General features: G+C 47.3%; 1 protein-coding gene across 1 annotated transcript in view; it reads left to right on the top strand.

The window, feature by feature from the left end:
* mpp7a (MAGUK p55 scaffold protein 7a) overlaps positions 1-14,451 on the top strand; it is a 208,329-nt gene that overhangs the window by 65,985 nt on the left and 127,893 nt on the right. The window contains exon 2 of the mRNA XM_084325841.1: positions 433-521. The gene's annotated coding sequence lies outside the window, so the exon portion shown is untranslated. The remainder of the gene's footprint in view (positions 1-432; positions 522-14,451) is intronic.

Raw genomic sequence — 14,451 nt, 5'->3', positions numbered from 1 at the left:
AGGTGAGAGTTCTGTTGCTGCTGATGGAGGCTTCTGGCTAAGGTCTTTTCATCATAGAGGAACCTGATAGTCTGAAGGCGCCATCTAGTGGGCAACAATGAGCACCACATCTGAGAACACACTTGTTGAATGGACCCATGAGCAACAAGTACGCTGTATGATTTCAGGTTCTAAAGTCCATTGAGTGACATTTTGTGAAAATCCCTCTAAACTAACGCCCCCACCCCTCTCTCTTTTTCTCTTTGTACGATGAATTGGAAATGGGGGACCCTGGTGGAAACAAGACGAAAGTCTTTCTCTGGTCTGCATCCCCTTAACAATTGTATGTATTGAGCTGTACTGCACTGTACCCATTCTGCAATCTGTTAATAAAGTTTTCATTCATTCATTCATTCATTCATTCTCTCTCGCTCTCTCTGTCTCTGTTTACAGGTCAACTTTGTGTAGTATGAGGTAAAAGAGGGTGGAGCGACATGAGCCTTTAGGCACACAGGAGAAACCAGAGATTCAGGTCTGTTCAGGTGAGTTGCTTCCTGTGTGTTTCTTCCTGTGTCAACTGGCACAGTAATAACTGAGTGTGAGTGCCTGGCCTGCGTTGGTGTGTGAATATGTTTTTATGTGGCAGTGAGAGAGAGCGACATCCGGTAAGTCCCGCTACATTGTAGGCTAGATTAGATTCAATGTATTCGTCATTGCACAGGGTACAACCAAATGAAGTTTGCATCTAACCAGAGTGCAAAGGCAGTAAAGTGCATTGCGGTGTATGTGTCTACTATATATATGGAAAAGCTACGTAAATATGCTAAGCCAATGTATGTACAGTATTATTATATACAGTGATACGAGTATGGTTCATGGTTCATATAACCAATCTATCCAGTGGTATACATTATATAATAGATGTAGTAGATGTAGATATGTCAGATATAGATATATGTAGCATATACAGTACAGTGTATATGTACAGTGTTATTATACATTGTTATAATACAGTGTTATATGGATGAACTAATAGGTTGCCATTAACGTTGTCACTTGTCACGCTTGTGTTTCATGATTTGTCAGGGAATTTCTCTCTTCTTTTGTTCTTTTCCTTGCGTAAGCTTTGTGTAAACAACTGAATATGGGAATCTTGGAGCACTTAGTCACCACAGTACAGACATACACACATGTAGGCGTTTCAGCAGGGAAGTCAGAGTGCAGGATCAGAGCAGAGGCAGGGGTTCAGTGCCTTGCCCGGGGATCGAACCTGTGGCCTTCACCTGGTTAACTGTCTAACTTATTGACGGCACAAATGCGCCGTGCACAAATATTTGCAACCCTACGTATACAGTTGTATAGATAACTTATAGTAATTGAGTGAATGTCACAGATAATGTGGTTTGAAAGCCGTGAACACACAGGTCCATGTGAGATATCCACCCCCGACAGCTCCGGATGATGTATTGTGGGACTGCGCGACCTTTGACCTCTCCCGGAGCGTCCCGGCTCATATTCTCTCACTAACGCGACCTCTGAACGTCTTAAACACTTGTGCCTCTCTCTCCGATCTGATCTCTCCATCTATCTCACTCTCACTCTCTCTCGGCCTGCAGTCTGTAAAAGACAGCTTAGAGTAATGTAACCATGTCACATGAAATTGGTTTCCATTGGTGTGTTTTTTTCTTTTTCTTTTCTTTTTTCTTTTATTGGATGGAGGCTGGGGAAACATTGAATGCGGCCTTTGAAAGTGTTGCCTGGAGGTCAGACTGTGTCAATGTGTTGCGTGGAGGAGAGAGAGCCTGCTGTTAGAATGACCTCAGAGGGGTTTCGGAGGGCGGCTCGCTGGCCGCTGGAAAGACAGTTTAATCCAGACATGGATGGATGGACGTGTGCGTGCGGCGGACATGAACACGCGCTACACGCATGCACACACACATGGCTGTTTTTATGTGGAAAGGCCCGGCTCATATGAGCAGCATATGGCAGAGTGCTAATCCTGGACTATGTGCGCAAAACTTCCACCTGATGCCTTTTTGGGGGGGGGGGGGACAATACATTTTTTTTATTTGATCTCCGTATCCTCTATTAACTTTATTAATTAATACGTGTGGGTGTAGGGACGTCCCGATCAAGTTTTTCTGCCCCCCCCCCCCCCCCCCCGATCCAAGTCATTCAATATCGAGTATCTGCCGATACCGAGACCTGACCTGATCCGATATGAGTATTTTCCCAGATAATATAGCAGCACGGTGCACACTTGGACGCTTGGTCATTGAATAGTTATGTTTAAAGAGAGAAATCACAGCTTACTGGTTTACATAAATATAAATAAACAAAAAAAGGGTTCTGAATTTGATTGGGCTTAATATACCCAATACTGATCAATTGAAATATGCCTCGGCTCAGAGTCTAATCCGATCGAAATGAACACTAGCCACCAGTCAAATGTTAGTACATTTAGTCATTTCCGGATGAATGGTGAGCTCCTTAACAAGGCGACTGGATGGTGCCGGGTCACCTTTCATCTGTGACCAGTGAGTTCCTCTGCTCCTCCAGCTGTGACAGCAGGTTGTTGTTGGGTGGTTTCTTCACCTTCCTCTCTATTCTGCACGTCACTTGTCTGGTGAAACACTGAAAGTACGGCAGGTGAATGTAAGAATCCACCGGCCCGCCTTGCTTGCTTTTCTTCAAACAAACAAAAACCTTAATTTCCTGCTGGTGTCATAAAACCTTTATTCAACATCGCTTTCCATAATCCGGCCTTCATCGTTTTGTTATCGAATCTCTTCGCCGTCCCCTTGTCTCGCTCCTCCTCTCCCTGCTCCTCTTGTCCACCTCCTTCTCCTCCTCTTCATCATTCTCCTCCTCTTCATCCTTCTCCTCTTCTCTCTCTCTCTCTCTCTCTCTCTCTCTCTCTCTCTGTCAGTCTGTCAGCACAGAAACACTGTAGACAAGCCAGATACCACTAGGTCTTAATTTAAGCAGTACGATCCCTCATAAAGCTAACGGCTATTAACGAGAAGCCTCTTGGCACGTCCCCGTGAACACAGCCATATCCCGCGGGCCCGTCCCGCGCCTCCCCGTCTAATGGGAGCCGACAGGGTGACGTCCTGGCCCGGTTCCGGCGAGTGAGAGAAAGAGACATTATTCAACAATGTGTTTTTCCACAAAGCCAGCGTAAGGCCTGCTGCCCCTGCAGCGCTGGCGTCCAGAGACGACTTTCAATCTTTCTTCGTTCTTTTTTTCTTTTTTCTTCTCTCACTCAGCAATATTTCCATTTCGAAATGTCATATGGATGAATGTTGCCCTTGACCACAGTTTAATGCGCCGCAATTATACACAGCCCCGTGAAACACAGTATGTGTGTGCATAATGTGTGTGTATAAACGAATGTTCCCTCCGCCACAGCTGGATACGCTGCAATTATACACTTACGGATTGTGTCATGTATGGCCGTGTGCGTGTGGCTGCGACTCCAGCGGTGTCTGTCTGTCTTGACTTTGCAATTTGCGGTTCCTACCAGCCAATGTGATGTGGGGCAGCTCAGCTGAGATACAAATTGATTCAACATCCAATCCGTCTTCAACGACCATACGGCATATAGCATGTGTCCCCGGGCGGACGCTCCCTTGTGGGTTTCCAAGTCAAAAGAATATACCGTCTTTTTCCTTCAAAGAACTGCTTTATTCAGCGTATTTTAAAAACGATATGAAAGTTCTTGCCTCTTTCCACGCTTTTCTCTCTTATCCCTTCTTCACTCCCTCTATCTCACAGGCTCTCTCTCTCTCTGTGTGTCTCTCCCCCCTCCCTCCCTCCCCCCTCCCTCCCTCCCTCCTCAACATTTCAAACCCAACATCAGAGCACAAATATTTGGACTAGTCTTTTATGGACTGGACAAGCGTGCGCTTCTGTCACCGTCGCTGAGGTTTATGGGAGCACGTGTGCAGATGTGAAAACAAGATAGTGTACTCTAGAACCGGCAGGCGGCCGCTAATGACACGCCGTGCCTTTAATAACACGGGGGGCCTCGGGCCGCTGCCGGACGCCCTGCTCCACGGATCACGAGGGGGGTAGTAGAGAGCCATGCCACGCAGACCTGGGCACTGGGGATGGATTCTGTAGTTGTAGTTGAGGACGGAGAGGGGGGGGGGGACGCGTGGAGGCCATGCTAATTAGCCCGCTGGAAATCGGGTGTTTTGGCTTTAGCCGAGTAGAATGCGTTTTAATGATTAGGAAAATCTGTGGTCTTATTTGATCCATTAGGTGTCATAATCGATCTTGAAATGTTTAGCCTCCTGGCTGCCCTCAAATACGGCATGCTATCTGTTTTTACTCCGTCTGCGGTCGAACTGTTATTGCCAGTTCGAGAGATCGGCAGGGTCTAATGAGGTTTATAAAATGGTGCTGTTGAGGTAAACTTAAATCTAGCGGCATGTGCCACCTCTGCCAGATACACCGCCATGCTTCAAGGCCAGATGAACCGAGGTCAAGGTCACAGAGGGATCAAAGCCACCGGTTTCCGTATGCCTCGCTGAAGGCGAATGTAGCCAGGAACGCAGGTGATCTAGCCAGATTTGACACGAGATGGTGATGAGTGGGTTTATCCTGTGACAATGTGGACACGAGAGCCGGAGGAAGGAACGAGCCGGCTGTAAACCAGATCGGGCACCACAGAGGTCGTCGCATAGATCATCACCTCGACCGAGACGCAGCGGCGAGATGAAATTAACAGAGGAGACCGGATTGACAGATGGGGAAGCTCGGAGAGGCGCTGTCGAGCCGTAACCGGAGCAGGTGTGACAGGGGTGACAGGGTGGTTCCGGCTGGCTTCTAACCTAACCTTAACCATTGCACTACACAAGATGCTTGTATGTTCTGTTGCATGAAAAGGAGGGGGATCGGTGTCATTCACGTTGGCCCAATAATATCAACTGGTGGCTGGCCTTCTCGTCACCCCTGCATGGGCTGGACCCGGGGGGAGAAAACCCCATCTCCCAACAGCACCCTGGGGCGCTTTTGACGATCCTGACTGGTCGGACCTTCTGCAGTGTCCTGGTGCAGTACTTCCTGTAGCCCAGGTCCAGAGGGAGTCTGTATGTCCTGGTGCAGTACTTCCTGTAGCCCAGGTCCAGAGGGAATCATCCTGTATGTCCTGATGCAGTACTTCCTGTAGCCCAGGTCCAGAGGGAGTCATCCTGTATGTCCTGGTGCAGTACTTCCTGTATCCCAGGCCCAGAGGGAATCATCCTGTATGTCCTGGTGCAGTACTTCCTGTAGCCCAGGTCCAGAGGGAGTCTGTATGTCCTGGTGCAGTACTTCCTGTAGCCCAGGTCCAGAGGGAGTCTGTATGTCCTGGTGCAGTACTTCCTGTAGCCCAGGTCCAGAGGGAGTCTGTATGTCCTGGTGCAGTACTTCCTGTAGCCCAGGTCCAGAGGGAGTCTATGTCCTGGTGCAGTACTTCCTGTAGCCCAGGTCCAGAGGGAGTCTGTATGTCCTGGTGCAGTACTTCCTGTAGCCCAGGTCCAGAGGGAATCATCCTGTATGTCCTGATGCAGTACTTCCTGTAGCCCAGGTCCAGAGGGAGTCTGTATGTCCTGGTGCAGTACTTCCTGTAGCCCAGGTCCAGAGGGAAGCATCCTGTATGCAGAATAATTCACGGCAATGAAATAATTGCAACAAGGTGTCAATTACTCAGTCACGATTGGGAAACGCGGCATGTGTTTTGAATTTCTTTTTTTTCTCTCGTGTTGGCAGGTGAATAGTGTATCTGAACTTGTTCCATAGGCCGGCGATCTCGCCATAGGCCCCTGGTTTTGGGATGAGACAAGGAGGAAACAAGAAAGAGAGCTGAGCAATGTAAAGGAGAATTTATTGTATATATAAATACGTGTGAAAGGTTTTTGGGGGGTGTCAGTCATTCAATCTCTGCCTTTGCTATTCCTCCCTGCTTCCTCGTCAGCGTCCAGCTGGGAGTCCGACAGCTCCACCCTGCGCCTGTTTTTAAACAGAAAGGAAGAATAACACCTCCTGCTCTACATCTCTCCATCCATCAACCCCACCGGCCCCCGAGGCTGTTTTCTCTTCAAATACGGTCTCCACATCAGGTTTCCACGCCACAGAACAAGACTAAACAGACACAGACGGGGTCTCTGGACGTGCAAGGCTTTTGTTATGCGAGCGAGGCGCTACAAGTTTATTTCCTCTGGTCAGTTTGCGGAGGTGAAGGCAGTGGCGGATGTTTCCACTAGATGGCGCCAGCAGCATTCGAAGCCGCCTGCTCCAGCTGCACTTGTGGGACAGTTAGAGGGAGAGAGAGCATATACTTCTCATTGCAGTCGAGCTCGTTCCACCTCTCGTCCACATGGCTCGCTGCCCCCCTATACTCTCCCATGGCCACCTGATACTGTGTGATTTGAACAGGCATGGCTAAAGCAAAGCATTCGGCCTGCTGGGAATGTTTCTCTTAAGTCTTTTCATTACGATCCTTTTGGGCACCGTAAAGAAGTCTCAGGTGTTCTCTGTGCTGCGGCACGCTTTCTGTTCCCCAGGGACCGCTTTCCCAAACGGAAAGATGGAACCCAACTTTGATTGGGGAATATTTAAGTCGCTCCCTTTTGGATGCAGTGGGACCACGGCAAACGACTGATATTACGTTACAGTAGTTAGGACGGGTCAAATGCAGAGGACGAATTTCCCCAAGGGGATTAATAAAATGACTTCTTAATAAAATGACTTCTGCAGCACGGCAGGCAGTAAGGATTATTCCTGGTCCCCTCCTCTCCCGTCCCTCTCTTCCTCCCCTTGTCTTTTCACAAGTCTGTCGTTCCGATCACCAAAAGAAAAACCTTATGACAAAACCGTGCAGTGGCCCTTTTTCTCTGAAATACAGAACTGATTTAGCACGGGTCGATTCTTTTGACGTGAGCTCAGTGGCCGTTGGGTTCTGCCCCCCCCCCCCCCCCCCCTTCCCGATCAAACGGGCCTGCTGGAGAGATTCTGTGGTCGCAGCCTGAGGCGCCGCTGCCCCTCTCTGCTGCTCTCTTTAACCCATTTTTATGGATGTACATGAAGTGTGGAACAGCGCTGAACTTTGATTGCACCGGGTGCTGCTTATTCAAGTCTGTACATTTGACTCTAGCTCAAAGCTGCCCTCCCGAAAGACAGCCGGCCCACGGATCCGTGCCGCGCCTGACAAAGGAGTATAGTTTGAAGTTGTCCCCCATCATGTCCCCCCGTATCCCCTCGCAATGCTTTCTCAAGCGTCGTCCTGTGAATTTACCATGTTCACCTACATTCAAGAACCCCCCCCCCCTTCCTCTCGCCAATGTATATTCAATACGCTTATTCACAGGCCGCTTCTGGACAGTGTTGTTGAGTTTTTCTTCCCCCAACTGATTTGTGGCTGAGGTAGCGTTCACAATCGCACACGTCAGCCAGGGCGGGTGTCATTGTGTAATGTGGACCGGCGGCGCCCCGTCTGATTTACGTCTGGACGTGTGTGTGTTTGTACACACGCGGAGGTTGAAACGGCAGGAAGCGATCGGTCTTGCGCTGATGTCTCTGTGGGGGCAGCCCGTGTGAGTGAGTGTGAGATTCTGTTCTCTTAATGCGTTTCTTGGCTGCCTTTTTCCGGCCCCAGAGGGCCGGATGTGAAGTATCAGTGTTGCACTGGTTGCTGGTAGAGATCTAGGAGCAGAATCTATGACCTCTAGGCAGCCTGGAGTGTGTGTTCCTCATCATCGCACTGCTCCAATGGGGGTCCACATGAGCTGGAAGGATGTGTGCGACTGTGACTGTGTGTGCCTCGTTTATGTGAAAAATCTGGACAATTTCAAGACTCCACACATGAATAATTTTTGACAAGCTATTGTAGTGCAATGGTTATGGTTAGGCTTAGTTGTGTGTGTGTGTGTGGTGTGTGTGTGTGTGTGTGTGTGTGTGTGTGTGTGTGTGTGTGTGTGTGTGTGTGTGTGTGTGTGTGTGTGTGTGTGTGTGTGTGTGTGTGTGTGTGGTGTGTGTGTGTGTGTGTGTGTGTGTGTGTGTGTGTGTGTGTGTGTGTGTGTGTGTGTGTGTGTGTGAGAGAAAAAAAGACTCCACACTCATAAAATCAGGACACGCTACCAAATGAGGATATTTTTATAGATCCTGGTTTTGGTTAAGATTTGGTTAGGTGTGTGTAACTTTGGTTGCCATTGTCAATTTGGGCACGATTGTATCAGAATAACCCACAATGTACAAGTGCACTGATAATATGTGTGTCCTTTAAACATTGTCTTTATGTGGACATAAATAAAGATTCTAAATGTGTCTTGGCTGTCTGTGTCTCTGGCCCAGCTTCCTCTTTCAACACAGTCCTAACACATTATGGCCCGGCGATGATCCGCGGCCAGTGATCTGACACAACTCAACAGGAAACATGGACCAAGAGAACTGAGCCTCATCTCGGACTTCTTCTCTGTTATTCTTTCCTCGATACTTTCTCCCTAAACGGACTCCCTAGAATAGCCCAGCAGCAGAAGTGTACTGGATCTAATCAGGGGCCCGGCACATGGCGTAGGGCTACAGCAGAGCTGACTGGATCTGACCAGGAGCCTGGCACAGTGGCACATGGTGTAGTTAGGGCTACAGCAGAGTACCAGTCCTGGCCTCACTCCACTGGCTCCCCGTCCGTCACCGCATTGATTTTAAATTACTTTGAACTGTCCGTCACCGCATTGATTTTAAATTACTTTGAACTGTTTTTAAATCCCCAAAGGCCTGGCCCCACATTACCTGACCGAGATCCTGTGTCTCCACACCCCATCCAGAGCCCTAAGGTCAGCCGACCAACTGCTGCTACATGTGCCCAGGTCTAGGCTAAAAACCAGAGCTTTTTCCATAGCCGCCCCTAAACTGTGGGATAGCCTCCCCTTCCACATCAGGAGGTCAGCCCAGATCCTTGAGGTCTTTGAGTCCCGGCTAAAGGACTCATCTATTCTCCCTGGCCTTTGACCAGAGCGGAGCCTGCCTCCTAGGTCGTTACCGTCCTTTTATGCCTTTACTTTGTATTCCACTGCACTTTTCTTTCTTTTATTCTTCTTTTGTTTTTATTTCTATCTGAACCCCTGCACTTATTTGTATTTGCACTTTTTGCACTTTTATATTTAGTATATGTTTTGTATATGTATTTTCTTCTTTGCTCTATGTTTTATCTGTGAAGCACTTTGGTACAGTCACAACTGTTGTAAATGTGCTATATAAATAAAAATGTATTGATTGATTGACTGTGTGAGAGAATGAAACTCATCATCTCCTACCACCAACAAGAAGACAAAAGACGCCCCCACCCTCCATTGTGTCCAAAGACCCCACACCACTCCACCTGTCCTGTCCAACCATCCCAAAACACATCACCCCCCCCCCCCCCTTCACCACCCCAAGCCCCCCCCCCCCCCCCCCCCCCAGAGCAGAGCAAACCACACAACTCACCATTCCAGACAAACCACCCCGAAACACATCACCCCCCCCCCCCCCCTTTCAAGAACCCGAAACCCCCCCACAGAACAGACCAACCACTCACATTTCCAGTCCAACCACTAACAATGGACACACCTCTCACTTCTCCTGTATATAATGTACCCAATATCATCGATCTAGAGCTCAGTTGGACACACCCGGCCAGTGTCCACTCTGAGTCATCCAGCTGTAACTCTCTTTGATTGACCTGAACCTAGTATTTTGGTGTATTAAACCCATGTTTGTTCAAGTCTACCTGACTGTCTACATTGATTGATCCAGGAACATTTCTCCCACAACTGGATCTGACCAGGGGTAGGGATGGGAATTGATAAGATTTTATCGATACGATTCCATTATCGATTCTGCTTATCGGTCCGATTCTTTATCGATTCTCTTATCGATTCCTGCTACATTTATAATTTAAATAAATAAATTGGAAATGCAACAGAACTAAGCTGGTTAGAATAACAACATGCAACTTGACATTTCTGAGCATGGCTATTTAGCTAGCTAACGTTACTTTACCATGTAAATTAATGACTACCGGTAGGTTTCAGTTTTCACTGCACACACAAAACGGTCGCAATATCGAGCCCTTTAGGTTTTCCTAGTCAAGGAATCAAATAGTCTGCTATGGCTGCATGCCTGGTGCTAACGTTATTGTTTTTAAATGCGCAACTGTCGGAAAAATATGTCATAGATAAGAGGAATCAATAGTCATGGAGGCATGCGATTCCAGGAATCGGACAATTGGGAACCGGTTCCCAATCGATTCCGATTCTCGATTCCCATCCCTAACCAGGGGCCTGGCACATGGCGTAGGGCTACAGCAGAGCTGACTGGATCTGACCAGTGCAGGGAAACCAGCATTCATCGAATCACCGAGTTACACGTTGTAAGGAATCTTGCTGATAAAATCCTTATTGGTCACCACTCTCCCCTTTCCAGCAGGACTTTCATCCTGGTGGCTGGTGGTGTGTGTGTGTGTGTGTACATGTGTGTGTGTGCGTGCGTGTGCATGACCATGTGTGTGTGTGTGTGTGTGTGTGTGTGTCTGGACAGAGAAGGACCCTGGGACATGGCAGGGGCCCAGAGGGGCTTTTGAAACAGGGCCAGAGATAAATGGAGCGTGGATGGAGGGGAGGCGGGGGCAGTAAAGAGTTTTAATAAGAGAGGTGTGGGCCTGAGTCATGGTCAGGGAAGGGTGGAGTGTCCCCTGAGGTCTCTCAACCACACACACACACACACACACACACACTCACACACACACACACACACACACACACACACTCCCAAACGGGCCTGCCTGCTCCACTACAGTAGCAGCACCTGGTAGGGTTGGCTGAAGTGCACAGGGTTGGGGGTGGTCCCCTCGGAGGTCGACATGCTCCTGGAAACACAACCACACATACACACATACATACATACACACACAAACACACACAAACACACACACACACACCCACACACGGTCACGGACGAATCTCAAGACACATTCTCACCTGCAGTACAAGCCTCCCCAGTAGACTTGATGTAGTGTGTGGGCTGTCATTGACCATATGTGTGTACTGTGTGTGTGTGTGTGTGTGTGTGTGTGTGTGTGTACTGTGTGTGTGTGTTGACCTGACACTGAATTCCCCCTGCGTTACCTCAAAACACAGGACACAATCTCCTTCCAATTAGTGCGGATGAGCTATTTTACCCCTGCTGTGTTTTTACGAGTCTGTCTGTCTGTGTGTGTGTGTGCGTTAGTCGGTGTGTGCTGTGTGTGTGTGTGTCCTCACACCCTCTGCAGGGGAGAGATTAACAGGCCAGAGACTTTATATATCTGTGTTTTACGTCCCTCCCTCACACTGTTCTCTACCTGGATTTCCAGTTGACCGACAGTGTTTACGAAGCGATGCCTCTTCACGCCCGTTTGACTTTTCACAGGTCTGTTCCATCCTCTCTTTCTCTCTTTCTCTCTTTCTCTCTCTCTCTCTCTCTCTCTCTCTCTCTCTCTCTCTCTCTCTCTCTCTCTCTCTCTTCTCTTTCTCTTTCTCTTTCTCTTTCTCTCCTCTCTCTCTCTCTCCTCTCTCTCTCTCTCTCTCTCTCTCTCTCTCTCTCTCTCTCTCTCTCTCTCTCTCTCTGTGTACCTCTCTCTGGATAGGGTTTCCCATGTTTCCGCTGGACACTGAATAGAGGGAATGGTGCAGGCCTGGAATATAGTGTGTGTGTGTGTGTCGGGCAGGGCGGTGCTGGAGCAAGTAGAAAGCAGGATGTTTAGCAGAGTAGGTAGAGAAATGTGTTGGATCATAAACGCCTAGGATCAACTGAACACACAGTCAACGCTGTCAAACACACCACACACACACACACACACACACACACACACACACACACACACACACACATACACACTGCACAGACCGACATCAGATACACACATTCAGCACCCTCTCTTCCTCTCCCTTCCTCTCTACTTCTCTCTACAAGTATGTATTTGTTAGGATGGCTGGCTAACGATACACTCATACTACATACACGTGTGTGCACTAGAGGTGGGGAAAAATAGATACAGCAATATATTGTGAAATTTTGCATGCTGATATTATATCCATACACTGACGCTAAATATTGATATAAAAACGTTTTTCTTTTGCTTTAAAATCCCATTTCGCTGCAATATAAATGATTGGAGTGAGCCAGTGAGGTAACAGACTGAAAACCTTATCTTATTAGAAAAAAACAGATTGATTTTTTCCCCCAAGTTTTCCGTTGGGGACATAATTCACTACTCATTCCGTTAGCGAGGCTCTTGTCTTCCCTCTATCCTCTTGTCTTCACTCTCTCCTCTTGTCTTACTCTCTCCTCTTGTCTTCCCTCTCTCCTCTAGTCTTCCCTCTCTTCTCTTGTCTTCCCTCTCTCCTCTTGTCTTCACCCTTCGTCTCTAATCCCCATGCCGTCTGGCCGGAAACGGCGGCTAAACAGGAAGCGACAGGGTTTGTGGGAAATGTGGTCTTATTATGAGAATTGGGCTACCATTTGTTTCAGCAATGGTCTCATTTCTTACTGTAATTATACCAAGGTATCATAACCAATCTGACGATATATATAATTGAAGATCCTCCTCGTAGTAGCTCTCTTGTATTTGGAGAATTGTGACACCCCTAACACACACACACGCACACACACACACACACACATATGTTTATTTATGTCCACATGAACAGAAGTACAAGGAGGCCTCATACAAATGACATAAACAATGCGAGTGCAATCAGAAAATTATGAAGAACAGTCAGGTACAAGGTGCATGGACGGCAGAATCATGGGAAAAGGTAACAGCGCCTCCTCCAAATTGAGCGGCTTCCTATAATAGCTGATACTGAGCAGTACCTGGCTAACTGCTTGGCCTTCCTTTTGGGGAGACCGGCTATTTGTAGGCCCCTCACAACCAACTTGTGCACATGCCCTAGGCTGCCAAAGATAAAAACTAGGAGTTTACATCTGTAGCCTAGCTGTGAGATGGTCTGCTGTAGCTGTTGGTATTTCAGCATTTTGGTTAGAAAGGCTTCTTCTAAGCTGTAGTCAAAAGTACAGCCAACCTCAAGAATGGACACCTCCCTAAGGTGTTCATTTACCACAAATACATCAGGGGTGTTAGCTGTAATACTAGAGAACATGGAATCATCATTGCACAGGTTGAACATGTTTGGCTTCACAGTAGAATGCTTAAACAGCGTGATGGAGGACCTAAAAATAAGAGATATCTTTCGCTATCAAATCTACTATTCTGTCATGCCTACTTATGTAGAGGCCCCTGTATACATGGCAACCATTTAAGATGTGGGACATGGTTTCAGCTATTTGGTTATTGTCATGATGAATACAGTAAGGAGCATGACTGCCTGGAAACCAGATGGAGAGATTCAGTTTAGATGGTAAGACCTGTAATCTCGCTTTCAGAGTAAAGATGACAATGCACTCATCTATGGCAAATTTTTTTAACACAGAGTGAGAGACAGAATGGTCCGCAGCAGGGAGACACGCAATCTTCCCCTGCAGTCTCAACTCAGTCCATTGTTCCCGCTGTCTTTGTTGTTGTGCCCACAGGAGGCGACCTCGGGCATTAGTCAGTGGGAGTTGGTGATCCATTCCACACACAGACATAGATGCTCTGACTGAGATACTGGGGTCAGATATAATATTCTCTGAGACAGCCACTGCCTCAGAGTTAGACCCCACCCACTCCAGGGTAACATCAGCCCAGCAACACATGTCATTAAGGTCCGGCCAGTCTGACCACACACCGAAGCCAGGAGAGCGACTGTCAAGCTTTCCATTCGGCTTTCTCTTGTTTATTGTTTATTGTTTAAAAAGGATCCCCATTAGCTGTCACCTATGTGGCGAGCTAGTCTTCCTGGGGTCCACATAGAAAGACAACACAAAACACAAAACATAACAACATAAGATACATATGACAATCACAATTAACAATGATAATCTAAAAACAGTAAAACATTGTAGACATCATTATCTAAAAACATTGTAACATTGTCTAAAAACAGTAAAACATTGTAGACATCATTATCAACATCAGAATATTTTGCTCACATATTTAAGTAGTGCATTCTCAGGTGGTATTTGAAAGACACTTTACTATTCAATTTACTTATGTTCAGTGGGCAGTTATTCCAATGATTGATGGCACGATAAACAACAGTCCTCTTTAAAGCATTTGATTTTGGACGTGGTAACATAATCTGTCCATCATCAGCTGACCTAGTAAAATAAGAATGAACCTGACTGCATCTGACAATTTGTTTGTATAAGAAAACAGGTTGAGACGAAAAGACAGTGTTCCTGAAAAATTTAACTGTGTTGAAAACCAGCCTATTCTCTACCGTTAACCATGAGAGTTGCCGGTGCATAGTGATGGTATTTGTTCTCATGGAACAATGTAAAACTAACCTTGCAGCTCTGTTCTGG

This window comes from Notolepis coatsorum (assembly GCF_963971535.1).
Source record: "Notolepis coatsorum genome assembly, chromosome: 12".
Lineage (NCBI taxonomy): Eukaryota > Metazoa > Chordata > Actinopteri > Aulopiformes > Paralepididae > Notolepis > Notolepis coatsorum.
This window is presented reverse-complemented; position numbering and strand designations above follow the sequence as displayed.